At 39.5% G+C, this 18,689-nt stretch overlaps 1 protein-coding gene across 2 annotated transcripts in view; it reads right to left on the reverse strand.

Moving 5' to 3' along the window:
* Nucleotides 1-12,222, reverse strand: part of lrfn5.S (leucine rich repeat and fibronectin type III domain containing 5 S homeolog) — a 127,110-nt gene extending 114,888 nt beyond the window's left edge. The window contains exon 1 of one of the 2 annotated variants that reach the window (XM_018232378.2): nt 10,962-12,222. The gene's annotated coding sequence lies outside the window, so the exon portion shown is untranslated. Of the gene's footprint in view, nt 1-9,463; nt 9,694-10,961 lie in introns of those variants that run through there. The other variant, XM_041574879.1, reaches the window with a different exon arrangement.
* Nucleotides 12,223-18,689: the final 6,467 nt, after the last annotated feature.

The following is an 18,689-nucleotide window of genomic DNA, read 5'->3' on the forward strand; positions in this document are numbered from 1 at the left end:
AGGGACTAGGTATTACCTGCAACTTAACTTGCTGCTTTCAAAGTAAACCTCCATACTTGGCTGCCCTTTTATTAGACACCAGTGGGATCACCTGACTATAGCTGGGAAGGGTGGGAGCTACAACATAGAGCTGGTCACTGCTCCTGTATAAACTATAACAAACAAGGGAAAGTTGTGCTCACCACTATTTTTTAAAACCATTAGGCGGGGGTGCAATGAGGCTGTGACCACAAAATACATATAGTCAATATATGGACGAACAATCCCTGTTTTGTTTAAAGGGTAAGGCATTTTTTAGTAGCAGTATGCACAAAATGTCGCTGTCTTAAATATATTGATAATGGGTTGAGTGCAGAGGACTCTTGTATTTGACTATATGTATTTTGTGGTCACAGCCTCATTGCACCCCCGCCTAATGGTTTTAAAAAATAGTGGTGAGCACAACTTTCCCTTGTTTGTTATAGTTTATACAGGAGCAGTGACCAGCTCTATGTTGTAGCTCCCACCTTCCCAGCTATAGTCAGGTGATCCCACTGGTGTCTAATAAAAGGGCAGCCAAGTATGGAGGTTTACTTTGAAAGCAGCAAGTTAAGTTGCAGGTAATACCTAGTCCCTTTGTAAAATGTATAATGAAGCAATAGAATTCTTAATGAATCAGATAAAATTGAGCATAGAACTGGCCAGATATGGGATGACTTTGACGTAGTTGGCCAGCTTAAATATATTGCAATATATGGACGAACAATCCCTGTTTTGTTTAAAGGGTAAGGCATTTTTTAGTAGCAGTATGCACAAAATGTCGCTGTCTTAAATATATTGATAATGGGTTGAGTGCAGAGGACTCTTGTATTTGACTATATGTATTTTGTGGTCACAGCCTCATTGCACCCCCGCCTAATGGTTTTAAAAAATAGTGGTGAGCACAACTTTCCCTTGTTTGTTATAGTTTATACAGGAGCAGTGACCAGCTCTATGTTGTAGCTCCCACCCTTCCCAGCTATAGTCAGGTGATCCCACTGGTGTCTAATAAAAGGGCAGCCAAGTATGGAGGTTTACTTTGAAAGCAGCAAGTTAAGTTGCAGGTAATACCTAGTCCCTTTGTAAAATGTATAATGAAGCAATAGAATTCTTAATGAATCAGATAAAATTGAGCATAGGACTGGCCAGATATGGGATGACTTTGACGTAGTTGGCCAGCTTAAATATATTGCAATATATGGACGAACAATCCCTGTTTTGTTTAAAGGGTAAGGCATTTTTAGTAGCAGTATGCACAAAATGTCGCTGTCTTAAATATATTGATAATGGGTTGAGTGCAGAGGACTCTTGTATTTGACTATATGTATTTTGTGGTCACAGCCTCATTGCACCCCGCCTAATGGTTTTAAAAAATATATATATATACAACCTCCATGTTGCCGGCACTCTCGAAAATATAATTCACATGCCTGGGTGCAGTGACCAGTCAATTAATTTACTCACATCCAATAAGGTCCGCACTCTCAGGGCTTTATGATAGGTTAAAAAGATGATTTTATTGTAGTAAGAGACTGGTGTTTCGGCCTGGTCACAGGTCTTTCTAAAAGTAATAATTACATGTTATGTCTGCTATATATATTTACATGAAATGGCAGGAAACATGCAGTCTTACTGACGTAATGCAGTCGTCAAAATTTAGCGACAACCCATAGGGTATACAGCTGTAGGAATCCTCTACTGGTTAATAAATAACTGGTTGATTTATCAAAATTCATTAAAAAACCATTAAAGAAAAATCGCAATTTAAACTTAGCTGGTACCACATTTAAAACTAAGTATCAACAACAGGTCCACCATTGATGTCATGCAGACTAGTTTGGCGCCGAAACGTCGAAATAAAGAGTAATCGTTTGTTCACACTACAAAGTCCTTGGAGTGCGGTTTGTTGAATTTGGTTTATGTAATTATTTTTTAGACCAGCACCCAGGCATTTTTTGATCTTGGTTGAGTGCACCAGGCTGGACATATAATATATATATGATAGAAAAAATGATAGATAATGATAGGGTTTGCCGAATAAGAGGCTTTTCAGTCATTTAGAGAGCCATGCCTTAAGGATATTAAGGGGCTGATTCACTAAGGGTCGAATATCGAGGGTTAATTAACCCTCGATATTCGACTAGGAATAGAAATCCTTCGACTACATTGAGTTCGGTAGCTTTTAGCTGCCGAACTAGGGGGTCGAAGTTTTTTTTAAAGAGACAGTACTTCGACTATCGAATGGTTGAATAGTCGTACGATTTTTACTATGAATCCTTCGATTCGAAGTCGTAGTCGAAGGTCGAAGTAGCCATTCGATGGTCGAAGTAGCCCAAAAAATACTTCGAAATTCAAAGTTTTTTTACTTCGAATCCTTCACTCGAATTTAGTGAATCGGCCCCAAAAACTATATTTAAATACTAAGAAAACATATTAGCATGGATTTATACTAGCATGCATTTTATGCTTTGTGCCATCAAGTAAAAGGTGGATAGTTTTATCATGGAGGATTATATGCAGCTGAGAGCAAGAAGTATTGGAAGATCTTAAAATGAATGTGGTTAAACTATTGTTTATGTTTTAACATGTAATTGAAAAGTTGTAGGGGTAAGAAGGCTGGTTGCTCCTGGATGTGAGCATAACACCATCAATTCAGACTGAAAAACAAAGGTACTGGAGGAAAATGCATTAGTAAACTGTTTTGGATAATGTATTTTGGATAACTATGAAAATTGTGGATCATTTTGGCTAACATACCACTACTGTAATTTATAAAGATAACAAATAAGTTCTATGACCATAATACAAGTAACAGAACTCGGTGGGGCCTAATATCTTTATCCGTTTCAGTAGTGGATTTGTTATGCAATATAATCAACAGTTTTTGTGTCTTAATTGTACCTGACAACGTGTATTTTTGAAGAAACGGATCCGCACACACAGATTATTGCAGTCGGGGAGTATCCCCTTTTATTTGCCACCAAACATTCAACGTTTCGGGGGGGCACACCCTCCCTTCATCAGGATACATTTTTTGTGCAGTGACCCTATTTAAATCCAACTTCCCCCACCTTCTTTTCCCATGATGCCGTTTACCAAGCAATTAACCCTTCAGTGCAATAAATAAATACATTACCATTCACATTCAATTCTATTTTGAAATAACAGTTGACATCATATTGTCATATATATTACAGTGTCCATGTGCAATTCTTATTAAAACAATAAATACTGTGTAAATATATAGTGTATAGTTAAAATTCATTATTACATAATAAGATCCATTATGTTATACATAGATTTTACTACCTTACTGTCTTTGGGATTTCTAGTTACCCTTTAACACTCTATGTTATCACTGAAGTTGTTATCTGTAAAAAAATTAAAAACATGTAAGAAGATTAAAAAGTTATCTTTCACAAGAAACACGTATAACTGAAATTTTCATTCAAGCCTTTCGGTGCAAGTGTTTTTAACTGCCATATCCAAAAGGCCTCACGTCTCAATAAAGCCCTTTGATCTGTCTCACCTTCCTGCCTATGTACTACCTCCAGTATTTGCCACCTAAGTTGTGAAATGTTGTGTTTTGTCTCAAAAAAATGCTTCGCCAACAAGGTTTCTTTCTTAAATCTCTCTTTCTCTTTCTCTTTTTTCTGGCCTATGGTACCTCCTTTCTCCTCTGGTTTATAATTTCTTATTGTACTTTTATGCTCATTCATTCGAGTTTTAAATGCCCTAGAGGTCTGACCAACATAACATAACCCACATGGGCACTTTAGTAGATACACCACCCCCTCTGTATCACAAGTTGCAAATTGTTTCAGTGATACAGAGGGGGTGGTGTATCTACTAAAGTGCCCATGTGGGTGGCAAATACTGGAGGTAGTACATAGGCAGGAAGGTGAGACAGATCAAAGGGCTTTATTGAGACGTGAGGCCTTTTGGATATGGCAGTTAAAAACACTTGCACCGAAAGGCTTGAATGAAAATTTCAGTTATACGTGTTTCTTGTGAAAGATAACTTTTTAATCTTCTTACATGTTTTTAATTTTTTTACAGATAACAACTTCAGTGATAACATAGAGTGTTAAAGGGTAACTAGAAATCCCAAAGACAGTAAGGTAGTAAAATCTATGTATAACATAATGGATCTTATTATGTAATAATGAATTTTAACTATACACTATATATTTACACAGTATTTATTGTTTTAATAAGAATTGCACATGGACACTGTAATATATATGACAATATGATGTCAACTGTTATTTCAAAATAGAATTGAATGTGAATGGTAATGTATTTATTTATTGCACTGAAGGGTTAATTGCTTGGTAAACGGCATCATAGGAAAAGAAGGTGGGGGAAGTTGGATTTAAATAGGGTCACTGCACAAAAAATGTATCCTGATGAAGGGAGGGTGTGCCCCCCCGAAACGTTGAATGTTTGGTGGCAAATAAAAGGGGATACTCCCCGACTGCAATAATCTGTGTGTGCGGATCCGTTTCTTCAAAAATACACGTTGTTGGGTGGCCCGGCCGGGTCAACGGAAGGACGCACCACTACTGCAGGATTGGTGAATTGGAGGTGTGCGGTAGGAATCTAAAATCATTAATTGTACCTGACTTGGATTCTTCTGGTGCTTGATGTCTGTCTTACCAGTGTGCTCTGAAAATATGCGACATTGGGACCAGCCTTATCAGAGGGTATATATTGTGACAGAGTGGGGAGCTCAGGTGAGGAATATTGTGTATAATACCTACTCATACATTAGCATCTACATAAAAAAGCATGTAAGTGAACATCTATTGAAATTATAACAATGAATATATCATTTAATAATATGAGGATGCACAGGGGCAAATTCATCAAGGGTCGAATATCGAGGGTTAATTAGCCCTCGATATTCGACTGGGAATGAAAATCCTTCGACTTCGAATATTGAAGTCGAAGGATTTTGCGCAAAAACTTCGATCGAACGATCGAAGGAATAATCGTTCGATCAAACAATTAAATCCTTTGAATCGAACGATTCGAAGGATTTTAATCCAACGATCGAACGATTATCCTTCGACCAAAAAAAGTTAGGCAAGCCTATGGGGACCTTCCCCATAGGCTAACATTGGGTTCGGTAGCTTTTAGGTGGCGAACTAGGGGGTCGAAGCTTTTTCTTAAAGAGACAGTACTTCGACTATCGAATAGTCGAATAGTCGAACGATTTTTAGTTCGAATCCTTCGATATGAAGTCGAAGTCGAAGGTCGAAGTAGCCCAAAAAACACTTCGAAAGTTTTTCTACTTCGAATCCTTCACTCGAGCTTGGTGAATGGGCCCCACAGTGTATCTATTGTAAATTCCTGTATATACCACCTCAATTTCAGCATTAATAAATGGTTTCCTGGCATCCTGATTGCTAGACCCTGCTCCCTGCTCCAGATATGCCAAACTGGCACAAGGCACAGACTGCATTTTGTAATGCACCATTTAGTAATGGGGTACAATTAGCATGCTAGCGCTTGCACCTACCCCTTGATAAATTAGCACAATAATTTCCAGTCTGCTGAATTAACCTTTAATAACTGACTATGTTGTTCTGTATGACTACTAAATCCAACTCAATTGTAGGCACATACATGACTAATTGGTCAGCTAGGGAAATGTAATAAATTGGTCATTTTGTTTCTCCATCTGTTACTCTATAGCTACTACAACATAATGACAGGCAGTTGCTCATTTAGTGCAATGCATAGTTTCAATCTGGATGAAGGGTACAGTGAGATAAAAAACACAGGGCAATATGCATAGACAGAAAAAACATGTACATGGGTAGATGCAAGAAAATGCCTAAAGCCAACATATATTCAGTTATAAGGAGGTACACAAGGAAATGTCATTTGAGGGACTAGTAAAATCAGCCTCGTGTAACTTTGTAATTAGAACTTTATTAGACCAACTTTACTGACTTATGACCATTCAGCTGGTGAGCTACCCTATTGGCAAGCTTTCATCGTTTACTTTTAAACTATCATCATACTCCATATTGTCGAACGCCAGGTGGAATTATGGCCTGATTTGTTTAAATGCTCTCCCATAAAACATCTGTTTTTTTATCATACATTTAATTTAGCTAAGGAGGCATATGTATTACTAGAGCTCTCACATTTCTAAAGGCAATCATCCCTTTGGAATATTTTCTGTGGCAAGCAATAGTTGCTAATTGAGTCACAATTTTGTAATTTGGTCATAGAAAAGAAGGTAGCTTGCTTGCAGCCATCGACCTGGAACACTTTCGTTAAACACCTCTTCATTTGGAAAATTAAAAAAACAATTGTGGTGGCAATGTTACCCAAGAATCATAACCCTCTCAGAATGAGCAGCATAAACCAAAATGTTCATCTCTGCCAGTATCCAATTCCCATTCTATTGAATATTCTTTATGAAAGGACTAGAAAATTAAATTGGAGGTAAATAGAAGGGAAAGGGCATGCATTTTGAAAGAATAGCATTTTCAATCCATTTCAGACAGTATAAGATGCTGTGATATAGCTACTAAGAATCAGCACCACATAAACAATTAGAACAATTAAGGCCACTTCTCGCAACACACATTTATAGAGATATAAACCTAATCCACCAATAAACACCGGAAATGCCGCTTTACTACACCATGAATTGCAAATGTCCCTTTATATTAAAGCCTTAACACCAAAATTATATTTTGTGATTAGAAAAAACTGCTACAGAAAATGTACAACTGAAATGCAATGTTGTGACATTTTATATACATATAATACACAAATGCCATGAATATCTTGTAAATGATATCCTTATAAGCGGTGACTAGTGGTGTCATCAGTTATAAACAGTGAGTAGTGATGTCATGTTTGTCACGTGACTCACTTAAACTTATGTATTATAATAAATAAAGTACCCCTTGTTGGAAAATAGGAGGATATTAGAAGTGTTTTTATATGGTCATGGAACTCCTCTGTGACTTATAATATCCTTATATTTTACAATAGGGGGTAATTTATTCACTATATATAGCATGGCTACTGCTACATGTGGAGAGGAACAAATCCACTGAGGCCTTTGCAAGGGAGCCTCAAAGGTACAATGGCTTCCAAGTGAAGCCCGTTTCAGGGGCTGCTGCCGTCTGAGGAGGAGGGGCCGCATCACTAGTGCAGTGAGCGCTATTACACTCGCTGTACTAGAAGAGCCGAATTTTCATTTTAAAAAACGGAAATTCGTCTCTTAAAGTTACCAGAGGCGGCTTTTTGCCGCCCTTGGTATCTGGCCGCTCCGTGCCGCCTGAGACAAGATTCTCCCCATTGCCTCATGGCCAGAGCGTCCCTGTTCACAGTTTGAGATACTGTATACTGCTAGTTACAGCAGCAACTTACAGTAGCAAACACTAGCAACCTCCACTAAGCCCACATAGTGTCCATCCATTAATAGCCAAAACTAATGGAATGGAATGTTTAGCCTCTTAGTCAAGCTCTTAATAAAACAAAGCTGGAGACATTCTTCACTGAGGATGTCTACACATATTATGCTTGCTATATCTCCAGCTACAACTAGCGCTGCAACTACACCTCCTACTATAACCTGAAAACTTTGAGAGAGTGCTGGGAATTGGGGAATGTTTGATTCAAAAAAAATGTTACAGTACATTACAGCAGTAGAAACGGGATTGGGAAATCATCACAGAGATGATTATGAAGTGGCTTTCCAATGAAGACAATGATATATGTATTTTCCCCCTGTGTTTTTACATTTTACTTAGACACAGTGGTTATGCTTTATGAAGAGAAGAGCAACTGTCATTGTTAAGTTTCCCATGATATATCTCTTAGGTTCCATTTCCCTGTTCTTTCTTTCTTTCTTTCTTTCTTTCTTTCTTTCTTTCTTTCTTTCTTTCTTTCTTTCTTTCTTTCTTTCTTTCTTTCTTTCTTTCTTTCTTTCTCTCTTTCTCTCTTTCTCTCTTTCTTTCTTCCCCTTCCTTGCTCTCTGAATATATGTAGCAAATGGCTGTGTGTCTGAAAGGCTACTGTATCTGTATTTGCACAATCGTTGTGTGTCTGAAAGGCTGTCTGTAATTGCACAATTGCTGTGTGTCTGAAAGGCTATCTGTATTTGCACAATTGCTATACTCTATTATTCAAATGCAAATTGTGTCATTGTGGCATGTATGCCCCTCTCAGCAACTTGATAAATGGGCCCAAGTGGATTTTAAGCACAATATTTCTGAGAGCGGATAGCAAATCTCAGTAATTATTAATACAGTATGCCCTACTATGTAATGCACTGGTATCACATAGCCTGCAGGATTGGACTGTCTGTTATAATTGATCATAATAATGAACATACGACATGACTCATACTGTTAAGTTAGCAGGGCTTACAATAGCTTCCTGAGTGTTAGCAATCCAGTACCACATGTTAGTGGTAATACGTTTTACAAGACATTTTAAAGACGATGGCAATTATTTTATTCTCATGCTTATTCTCTAGGGGGAGGATAACAATCTATGGCGCCACTAAAAGCCAAGTGCAACATACTAATTTACTGTACATGATGTGTTGGTGTGTGTGTATTATCCATTTAGTGATGTGCAGTTCTGTAATGACTGTGCCAATTAACTCAGTAAGTGAGGTGTTACAAATAGATAAAGAAGAGTTACTGTACTAGTGCATTTCATCACAATTTTCACATCACAATTTTGCATTTCTTGTTCGTATAAACAACAGATATACAGATATCAATTTCCACCCCCAAAGAGGGGGTGACGAGGAACATAAATCTTTGTGGTGTTCTATAAAATCTGCTCTGCAGCTGTAGGTGGAATCTAGAATATGAATAAATGACATGCACAGGAATCCCTTAAAGAGGAAGATGAATATGTCACTTGTCTCTGAATAGATCCAGAGGGCACCCAAAATGGCGTGAGCTCATTTTAACATATCGCACGGACCAGAGAGGAATCTAAATTTAGAGGGGCCAGGCTAGAATTCATCAGCCTTGCACATGTTATAAAATAGGTTTGTCTAATTGGCATCGGGGAGCATTCCAGATTGCATGTGGAGCACAGGATGAAAAAGATACAGCCTCCTCAATGCCTAATCAGTTTGAAAAAGAACTCATCCCACTTGCAGAGTATATGCATTTGTTTGTTCTCAAATCTTTCTGCTGTCCCAGCACCCAACTAATGACCTGGCTTAGATTAGAATATAAATATATATATATATATATATATATATATATATATATATATATATATATATATAAACACACACCTTGTAGTTAGAATACAGAGGTTGGGAAACACAAACAAGCAGAATAACTGCTATTTTAAGCTTTTATTGTGCGTCCACACAACCTTGTAGTTAGGCAATCTTTTTCCAAAGACATCATTTAAATAGAGATAGGAACAAGGTCAGACATACCTGTATGACTATGAAAGTCCATTGACATTAAGCACAGCAAATATATCATCAAGAGAGAGAGAGAGATACTGTAGCTGAAAACACCTGTGTTCTATATAATCCAATTCAATCCATGAACTCCTCAAATCAATGTACTGCCTTTTTTTTGGCGATGATAGATGATGATAGAGAAAGATAGATGCAATTGATTAGAAAAGACCAAAATAATATACTATCCACAAGTTTCTGATGCATTTCCTAATTATTACTGATAAAGACGGTTTACTTTGTAGCTAGGGAAAATGCAGCACACAGGCATGACAAGGGTTAAGGAAGCAAGGTGCAATAGAACAGTCTTTTAAGTAGTCCACTGGCACCACCAGCCTGTGAGAGAGAGAGCCAGCAGCTTCTTGCTACATTCCTGCATCCAATGGGCAGCAAATGCCATCATATGGAAATAGGTGAAAATGCATCAAGCCACTAAAGAAAATAAAAATCCCAGCTCCTTTAACAGCTGCTTGAAAATGAAAGAAAATCATTTCCCGTTCCCCTCCCCTGAAATGTTTATTGTCAAAGAGCACAAGGCCAAGATGGAGAGGCGCCCGTATCAAATAGCTGACTGCTGATGCTACCAGCCATTAAAAAAAAATAGACATACAAATAAAGCATAATGCTGCTGAATTATTAACCTGTTCATAATAATAAATAAATAAATAAAACAACGACTAATGAGGACCGTTTGTACGGTAAGTACAGAATCTGCTTTCCCTTGAAACTATACTGAAAACTGCAAAGAAGAAGGCTTGCTTTATTTTCCCTTGAATGCATTTTACAGTCCTGATTTCTTGTTCAGATGAGTTATAATACAAAAGGAAAAAAAAAAAAAAACATGCCAGGCCAATCAAGTGTTGTAATATCCAGTGGGTGTAACATATCCACAGAAAAAAATGCAGCCCTTTATTATGCCCCAGATTATGAACCATCTGTTTCTGTTATATAACTAAATACCCCAACACAATTGTGCTTAATATGTCAGCACCCCAAACACCAAACTGTTTTTACCTATTCCTTTTGCAGTGCTTTTATGAAATGAAACAGCTCAGCTCATGTCGGTTCCATCATGAATTAGCTGACAAGAAGCCAAATGCTCTATCTCTTGCTGCACCAATATGTTTTCTCTTTTTCTGATGGACCAACATGAAAACAGTCCAATTTAAAAACAAGAGAATACACAGGTTGCATGGAAGAACTAGGCTTCAATAAATGGTTTCTGGATGCTATGTAACCATACCCACCCCCATTTCCCAGCTAGATTAAGTGCTCAGGTATAGATTTATTTTCCATTTAATAGAAATGATTCTACCAGTACATCATACAAGGAGCACCCTTGGGCATTTCATCTCACTCTAACAAATGCAAAAAAAAAAAAAAGCATGAATAAGTAAAAGCCGTCTGCAATGCAGTTAAGACATAGGAAATAAGATCAGACCAAAATATTATGGAAGGATTAAATGTTTACCTGATTCCTCGGGAGTAAAGAGGATCGCAGCTGCACTTTTTACCTGCAGATAAAATTATAGCAAGGTGCCTCAGGGTGGATCTCACGATCTTGCAAATTGGTTTCTGGTAACTTCGGTGCTCTTCGCCCAACGTTAGCATTCTAGAATGGTAGACTTTTATTTTTCACCCAAGGTATATGCTTGTCGTGTAATCCAATTGCATTAAAACCGACGGTGGATGGGCTGCAAGGAGAAGAGGTTTGTAAAATCATCTCCAGCAAAGGGAGAGTATGGGGGAAACACCATCGGTGTGGCATATCCTTTAGATCACATCACCTCTGGCTTGCAGCCTAGTAAAATCACAACAATTTAGCGTGGATCAGACACAATGAGGCACAACAGTTTAGGAGACGGCCAGAGGGCAACCCCACAAGTAAACCCCCAAAAAAACGATACAATGAACTTTTCCCTGGCATAGAGATTTCCAAATCTGGGCTTTGACCTTGCAATGTACCTGATTGGGGATAATCCTCAAACCATTACTTCCACCCAAGATTCCTGTACAAACACTTTAGTCAGCACCCACTGCTCGAAGAACCGACCATCCATCATTCCTGCATGTATTGCTCTTATAATAATCCAGTGCTTAGCTGTTGCTGGGAGTCATTATCTGGTTTGGATCGACTCTCAAACGCCAGACGTTGGCTGGGAAAGTTGTCGCTGTCCGAGGTGCTGAAAGTCCGAGGTGCTGAAGGTCAGAGGCAGCTTTGAGACTGGCGATCTCTTATTCTCCTCTGCTGCTTATAGAACGCGCCGCGCTGTTTTCCCCATGCGTTCGAATGCGGGATCTGCTGCTGAAATCGCTGAGCAGGATCAGATTCACAGCGTTTTCTCTTTAAGCAGAAGACATCCAGACGCGCTCTATGTTATTGTTATTAAGAAAATGCGTCCGATAGGCAGGTCACACAACCTCCACCCCCGGCCCTGGTAACGCAACACACGCATGCTGTTCTGGAAACAAATCAGTGTTGCAATCGGGTTTCCCGAAGCCTCAGACAGGGCTCTGGGCGCTTCTTATCCGCTGCTGACAAAGCCATTGCCGTGCACTGAGAGAGAGACTGGCGAGGAGCGTTTTGCTGTGCATTAGGCGAGTCTCCTCTCCAAGCTCAGTCGACGTCTCTGCAGTGAGAGCGATCAAGTGGCTGAGATGGGAAAGTCAGATGAAATCTCAGCAGGGAGAACAGTAGCGCGGCACCTTGTACTTCCTCCAGTTCAGCCTCCACGCTGAGTTAATCCTGGGAAGCGATTAAACGCCATGTACGTATCATCCAACATCACAGGGGGAAATCATGTAAAGTATATGGTTCTATATTGATTCAACCCCCCCCCCCACAATCCTTCACCATAATAACATTACTAATACAAAAAAGGGGGGGTCTAAAGCTAAGTTAAAATATGTTTAAAGGGATCCTGTCATCAGAAAACATGTTTTTTTCAAAACGCATCAGTTAATAGTGCTCCTCCAGCAGACTTCTGCACCGAAATCCATTTCTCAAAAGAGGAAACAGATTTTTTTTTATATTCAATTTTGAAATCTGACATGGGGCTAGAGATTTTGTCAATTTCCCAGCTGCCCCTGGTCATGTGACTTGTGCCTGCACTTTAGGAGAGAAATGCTTTCTGGCAGGCTGCTGTTTTTCCTTCTCAATGTAACTGAATGTGTCTCAGTGGGACATGGGTTTTTACTATTGAGTGTTGTTCTTAGATCTACCCGGCAGCTGTTATCTTGTGTTAGGGAGCGGCTATCTGGTTACCTTCCCATTGTTCTTTTGTTTGGCTGCTGGGGGGGGGAAGGGAGGGGGTGATATCCAGGGGCGATCCTGGCCCCTCCAGCGCCTGAGGCAGCAGCAGTTGCTGCTGCCCCCCCTCCCCTGGAAATTTGCTCTTAAAGTACCAGGAGCAACATTTTTGCTGCCCCTGGCACCTAGTGGGGCGCTGCTGCCTGAGACGACAGCCTCAACTCGCCTCATTGGTGAAGCACCCCTGGTGATATCATTCCAACTTGCAGTACAGCAGTAAAGAGTGATTGAAGTTTATCAGAGCACAAGTCACATGACTTGGGGCAGCTGAGAAATTGACAAAATGTCTAGCCCCATGTCAGATTTCAAAATTGAATATAAAAAAAAATTATTTGCTCTTTTGAGAAATGGATTTCAGTGCAGAATTCTGCTGGAGCAGCACTATTAACTGATTCATTTTGAAAAATTGTTTTTTCCCCATGACAGTATCCCTTTAAAGGAAAACTATACCCCCAAAATGAATACCTAAGCAACAGATCATATTAAATGGCATATTAAAGGAAAACCATACTCCGAAAAAATGTAGGTCTCTATAAAAAGATATTGCATACAACGGCTCATATGTAAAACCCTGCTTCATGTAAATAAACCATCATATACTTTTTCAATAGTATGTGCTATTGGGTAATCATAAATAGAAAATTGCCACTTTAAAAAATAAGGGCTGCCCCCTGGGATTGTATGATTCACGGTGCGCACAAACAAACTGAACAAACCATAGATGTTAGGTCACATGAGCCAATTAGCAGACAGAGTTGTGTCTTTTGCTTCCACACTTCTTCCTGTTACAGTTAGAGTTGTAGTATTTCTGGTCAGGTGATCTCTGAGGCAGCACAGAGACCATCACCAAATGGTGGTTCAAGGCAAGATATAAAAGGGCAATATTTACTTAAATATATATGTATGCATGTATATTTTTATTTGTATAGCGCTCCTTGAGGGCAAAGCACTGTACAGCAAAACAATAAATTAGTAGTAACAAACAAGGGGTCATTGAAATAAAAAGTAACAATAAGTGCATTATTAGAAATACAATTCACATAAATATAAAATATAATTACAATACAGATTAAGTTCTCAGTGTCAAGGAAACAAAAGGCTAGAGGACCCTCAGTGGCGTAACTACTGGGGGAGCAGGAGGTGCAGTTGCACCCGGGTCCGCTCCCAATCGGGGCCTGCCGGAGCCACTGACTTTTTCTTTAGTTTTTGGGGTTTTTTTACAATTTGTTTTGCCTTTTCTTTTTTTCACTTACAATTTTTTTTGCCTTTCTGCTGGCTGGTCGGGCTGTTTTATTTGTGCTGGCTGGGCAGGCTCCCCCCGATTTTGGGCAATTTTATGTCCGGTTTCTGTGGAGCCGCTCTACTGGAAGGTATGGGGGGTTCAGACGTGGGAAGGTTTGTTACTGTATATACAAACCTCCCGAATCGAAGGGGTTTTTGCAACCTTCGGGTAGGGCAGAAAAGGTATTTGAGTCAGTTTGAGATGGATGGAACAAGATACAACCCACATGACCTGTTGTTTAACAGCCCCACTGCCAGTACGAGTGCGGTGGTACTGAGGTTACCAGATCACGTGAGTGACATTTATAGGAAATGCAGCTTGACAGACAGCATTGATTGAAGTGTAAATTATATTGGCCTCTTAGATAAGTTAATTAGATGTTTCCCTGACTTTTCAAGGGATCTGGTGTTGGAAAGCTGTCAATTTAAATCTTATGGCGCAGATTAGCCACTGAAAGTGCCACTTACATTCAAATTTAATAGAAGGCAGTAAATACAACTCCGACTCCGGTCAGAATCATGAGGTTTTGCAGAATCACCTAGTTACAACCCAAACCCCACCGACCCTGCCATTGTATCAGAAAGCTCGTTTTGCAGTGTTTCTTATCCCTGATCGAACTCCTGTCTGTCTCCTCCTTATGGCGGCCCTGTCTGCTGGACCCTCAGTGCAGTAGGATTTCATTGACAGTAATAACATAGTAACACACGTCCATCAAGCTCAACCTTAAAGGAGAATGATAGTGGGATAATAGCCTCTGGGAAGGGAGTGTGACTGTGGGATAGCAGGTATAGTAGGGAGAGATGGTGCCTATAGTAACAGTGGGATAATAGTCTTTGGGAAAGGAGTGTGACTGTGGGATAGCAGGTATAATAGGAAGAGATGGTGTCTATAATAACAGGGGGATAATAGTCTTTGGGAAAGGAGTGTGACTGTGGCAGGTATAGTAGGGAGATATGGCGCCTATGACGCAGTGCGGCACTGATGCTGCTTGTCACTTTGAGAAGGAGATCCAGCACTAAGCAAGTTCAGTCAGCGCTTCCCCTCACTCACTAGCGATCCCCCGGATTGGCTGTTCACTTTTCGGGCTTTGAGCCGGTATAACCTCTCTGGCCCTGATTGGTCAAACTACTGTTTCGCTGCTGAAGCAATCCCGGTGACATGGCTGTCCCCATTCAGCGCATCTACTTAGAAGGTGCTTGGCTCCTCTGCGCAGAACAGGACATAGAGTTGACGAGCGCCTGCAATGCTAATCCTCGCCCTACTACTTGCTCTCCCAACTGCTGTATTCCAGCCCAATGCGTGGGGGGCCCAGTTCTAAATTTACAAGATGTAGGAGTGAGCCGTTTATAAGGATATTATTTGCAGTGTGGTCCCATAGAGAAATGACCAAACAATAGATTATATACTATACTATATTAAGGGGGTTATTTATCAAGCGCCGAATATCCGAAATCTGAAAAATTCTGATTTTTCAGACCGAAAAAATATATAAAAATATCCGATGATTTCAGGGATTTTTGACCAAAAAGTCTGAAAAGTCCAGAAAATTCGTGGTTTTTGAGGAATAGTCTGAAAAATTTAGACTTTCCAGGCAAAGGTCTGACGTTTTTGGAATTTTTCCTGAACCTATTTTTTTTAATGATAAATAAGATCCATTCGGGAATTTAAAGTTGCTCGGATTTTTATCTCAGAAATACTGAGATAGATTCGGAGCTTGATAAATAACCACCTAAATGTCACCTCAGATTTTTTAGCTTGGTGTAACTTCTAATCGTCAATCCTCATACATTATTAGGGTTTTTGCCACATAAGCATTCAATAGCTAAGTGGTGGCTACAAAATGCCCCAAATCGCTCTACTGATTTCAGTGTAGATTGTTTGGACCCACAGGTGCACACGTGGGTCAGACAATTGTCTTTCATAAAAGTTGACATGACAGTCACTTTTACTAGAGAAAGTTGCCTAAAGCTGGGGGTATAAAATACTAACATGGGCACATTGTCAGAGCAGCACTCCAATAGCAGTGAGAACATTCAGCCACTTGCAGGCACTGTCAAAGCAGCACCAAGAGGCTGCTAAAAAACTGATGCTTTGACCCATGTCCTGCCAATCATTATTACTATAGATGCTAATTTGACAGCATGTCAATAGTATAGCTGATAGGCAGCAACTTGGGAACAAAGTGACAAAAAGATCATTGGTATCTGCATTCCTCTTGGGGTCGCTCAGAATTGCAATGGGTTGAGCTCATGTTCCTGAAGGTGGTAGCAATTACAGGGTTCCCATTGTGGGTTATACCATACAGAAATCATTTTAACACTGAGCGCTGGAAATGACACTGCAACAAGCTCAGCAATTAGCTGCAATGACACTGAAACTATGAAAATAACCACTGCAATGGGGAAATTGTACTTTGTACACTGCACTTGCATTCATACATGAGCCCTGTTGTTTATGAGGATCTAATTTACAGCATGGTGCACTGAAGAATGCCCAAACTGTGGATTATACATTTTCTTGCTTGCATGGAGCATAACAATTCCTGATAAGCATGCGACATTTTGCAGTATTAGTAGACAAATGAACAGTAGTCTGTTGCTTTCTACTTGTACAGATTTCCAACAAGTGATGGATTTCTGTGACAGCCAGAGAATCAGAAGAACAAAATTTATAAAAACTTTTAGCTGAGCCATGCCATAAAATTAAAGTTATATGTATTTTGCAAAATAAAATGTGTGCAGATAAAAGAAGAAAATCACATAATATTTAAAATGAGATAAAGTGATAATTAAGTGACAGACTGAACCTCCATGAAACACTTTCCATGCAATGCAAAACACCAATTGTACTATAACTTGATGTGTGATTTGATTTGCAGTTGTATGGTCATAAATTCTACATTTGTTAGAATAACATTAATGGCAAATGTTTACATTCTAGGTGAAAGTAAGCAGTATAATTCAACAGAACTAATCCCGTAAAGCACTGTGGCACTATAAATCATTTAGTCTCATTGTGGAAAGTAGTTTACAATGTGTGCAATTTATTTAAACTTACCCTCTACTGAAAAGCTCATCAGTCATTGACATTGGAATGTTTATTTTATACCAAATGCCTATTTATGTTATGTATTATTGGTGATTGATGGAGCTGGGCATTATGGGATTTATTTGGAACCTACAACTCAAGTATTTGGCTGAAGTCATGTACGTTATTTTGTTGTTACAGTCGTATTATCCTTTCAGTGAATCAAAGTGAATGAGTAGTACAGATCTCACGGGACTGTTCATTTTCTTGTAAGTCACCTCCAGGAACAAAATGTTAGTGCTAGTATTCTGTCCCCTGTGCTGTCCCAAAGCAGATGCTATGTAACAAGTTTAGGTTTGGAACTGACAGTTTTGCTTGAAGTTTTGTAACATAGATTTTTATTTATTTTATTTTTTTAATTATATTTTATTGAACATTTTTTAAATTGTAAAATTGCAGTTATTCTATTAAGTGGTATCATTATATATATATATATATATATATATATACAAGTAAACAATAAAAAATACATACAAATTATGATTGGGAAGCATTGTTTGGTCCCTATATTCCAGTATATCATATATTATCCCAATTGAAGAGTTCTACAGTGTCATTGCATCGAGCTGTCAAAAAGTCCATCTGTCTGATATACCAAATTCAGTTCAGAAATTCTTCTTACAAAAGAGGGTTTATCTGTTTCCACTTACTTCCACGGAACCTTGCTGCTGACAGTATTGAGTAGGCAAGTCTCTGAGTTTTTGAGGTTTGAGATTCTATCTCCTAAAAGGAATAATATTGTGTCTCTTTGTGTAATAAAAGTACCTGGTGGTACCACGCCGCCGCGCTCCTTCTTCTTCCTCCTCCCAGTGCCATTAGGGCGCGCGCGGCGCACCTGCGTGCCTCTTAAAGGCGCAGGCACGCTGGCGTGATTGCACCAGCGCGTCCTGGCACAAAAAGCACGTTCTGGGGTGTGGAATTCTTGCCCTATAAAAGGCCCATTCAGACTGCTGACTGATGCCCGTGATAGAACTTGTTTCTAGTGGTTCCTGAGCCTTGTGCGTCTGTTCTGTATCTAGTCTGTTTGATTACCCGTGTTTGACCCAGCCTGTTCCTGACTATTCTGCATTCTGTATCCTGACCCTCGCCTGCCTATGACAACTCGCTTTGCCAGCCAGAACATCTCGCCTTGCACCTCTCGTTAAGTCCAGGTGGCACCCAAGTAAGCTGAGGGCTCCTCCCGAAGCCCAACGGTGGTCACACTACTGGTGAAGCCGAGCCGAGACCAGGGTGCTTGGCACTTGTTCTGGTATTGGGTGCCGGTCGTGACATTTTGGACCACAGAGAAGAGCGTTGTATTTCGCCACTTAGATATGGTCTTCCAGAACGTTATAAGTATTAGATAAGTCCAAAACATAAATAAATGGTTCTTTCTACATATCCAGCTCACAGATGGGACATATTGGTTAGTAGTTTGTAAAACAAGTATATGAAATCAGCTCATTTGTACCTTGAAGATATTTTCCTTAATAACAACACATATGATATTTTTAGCATTTGCCCACATCCTTTGCCATCTA

Source organism: Xenopus laevis, chromosome 8S (genome assembly GCF_017654675.1).
Source record: "Xenopus laevis strain J_2021 chromosome 8S, Xenopus_laevis_v10.1, whole genome shotgun sequence".
Classification (NCBI taxonomy): domain Eukaryota; kingdom Metazoa; phylum Chordata; class Amphibia; order Anura; family Pipidae; genus Xenopus; species Xenopus laevis.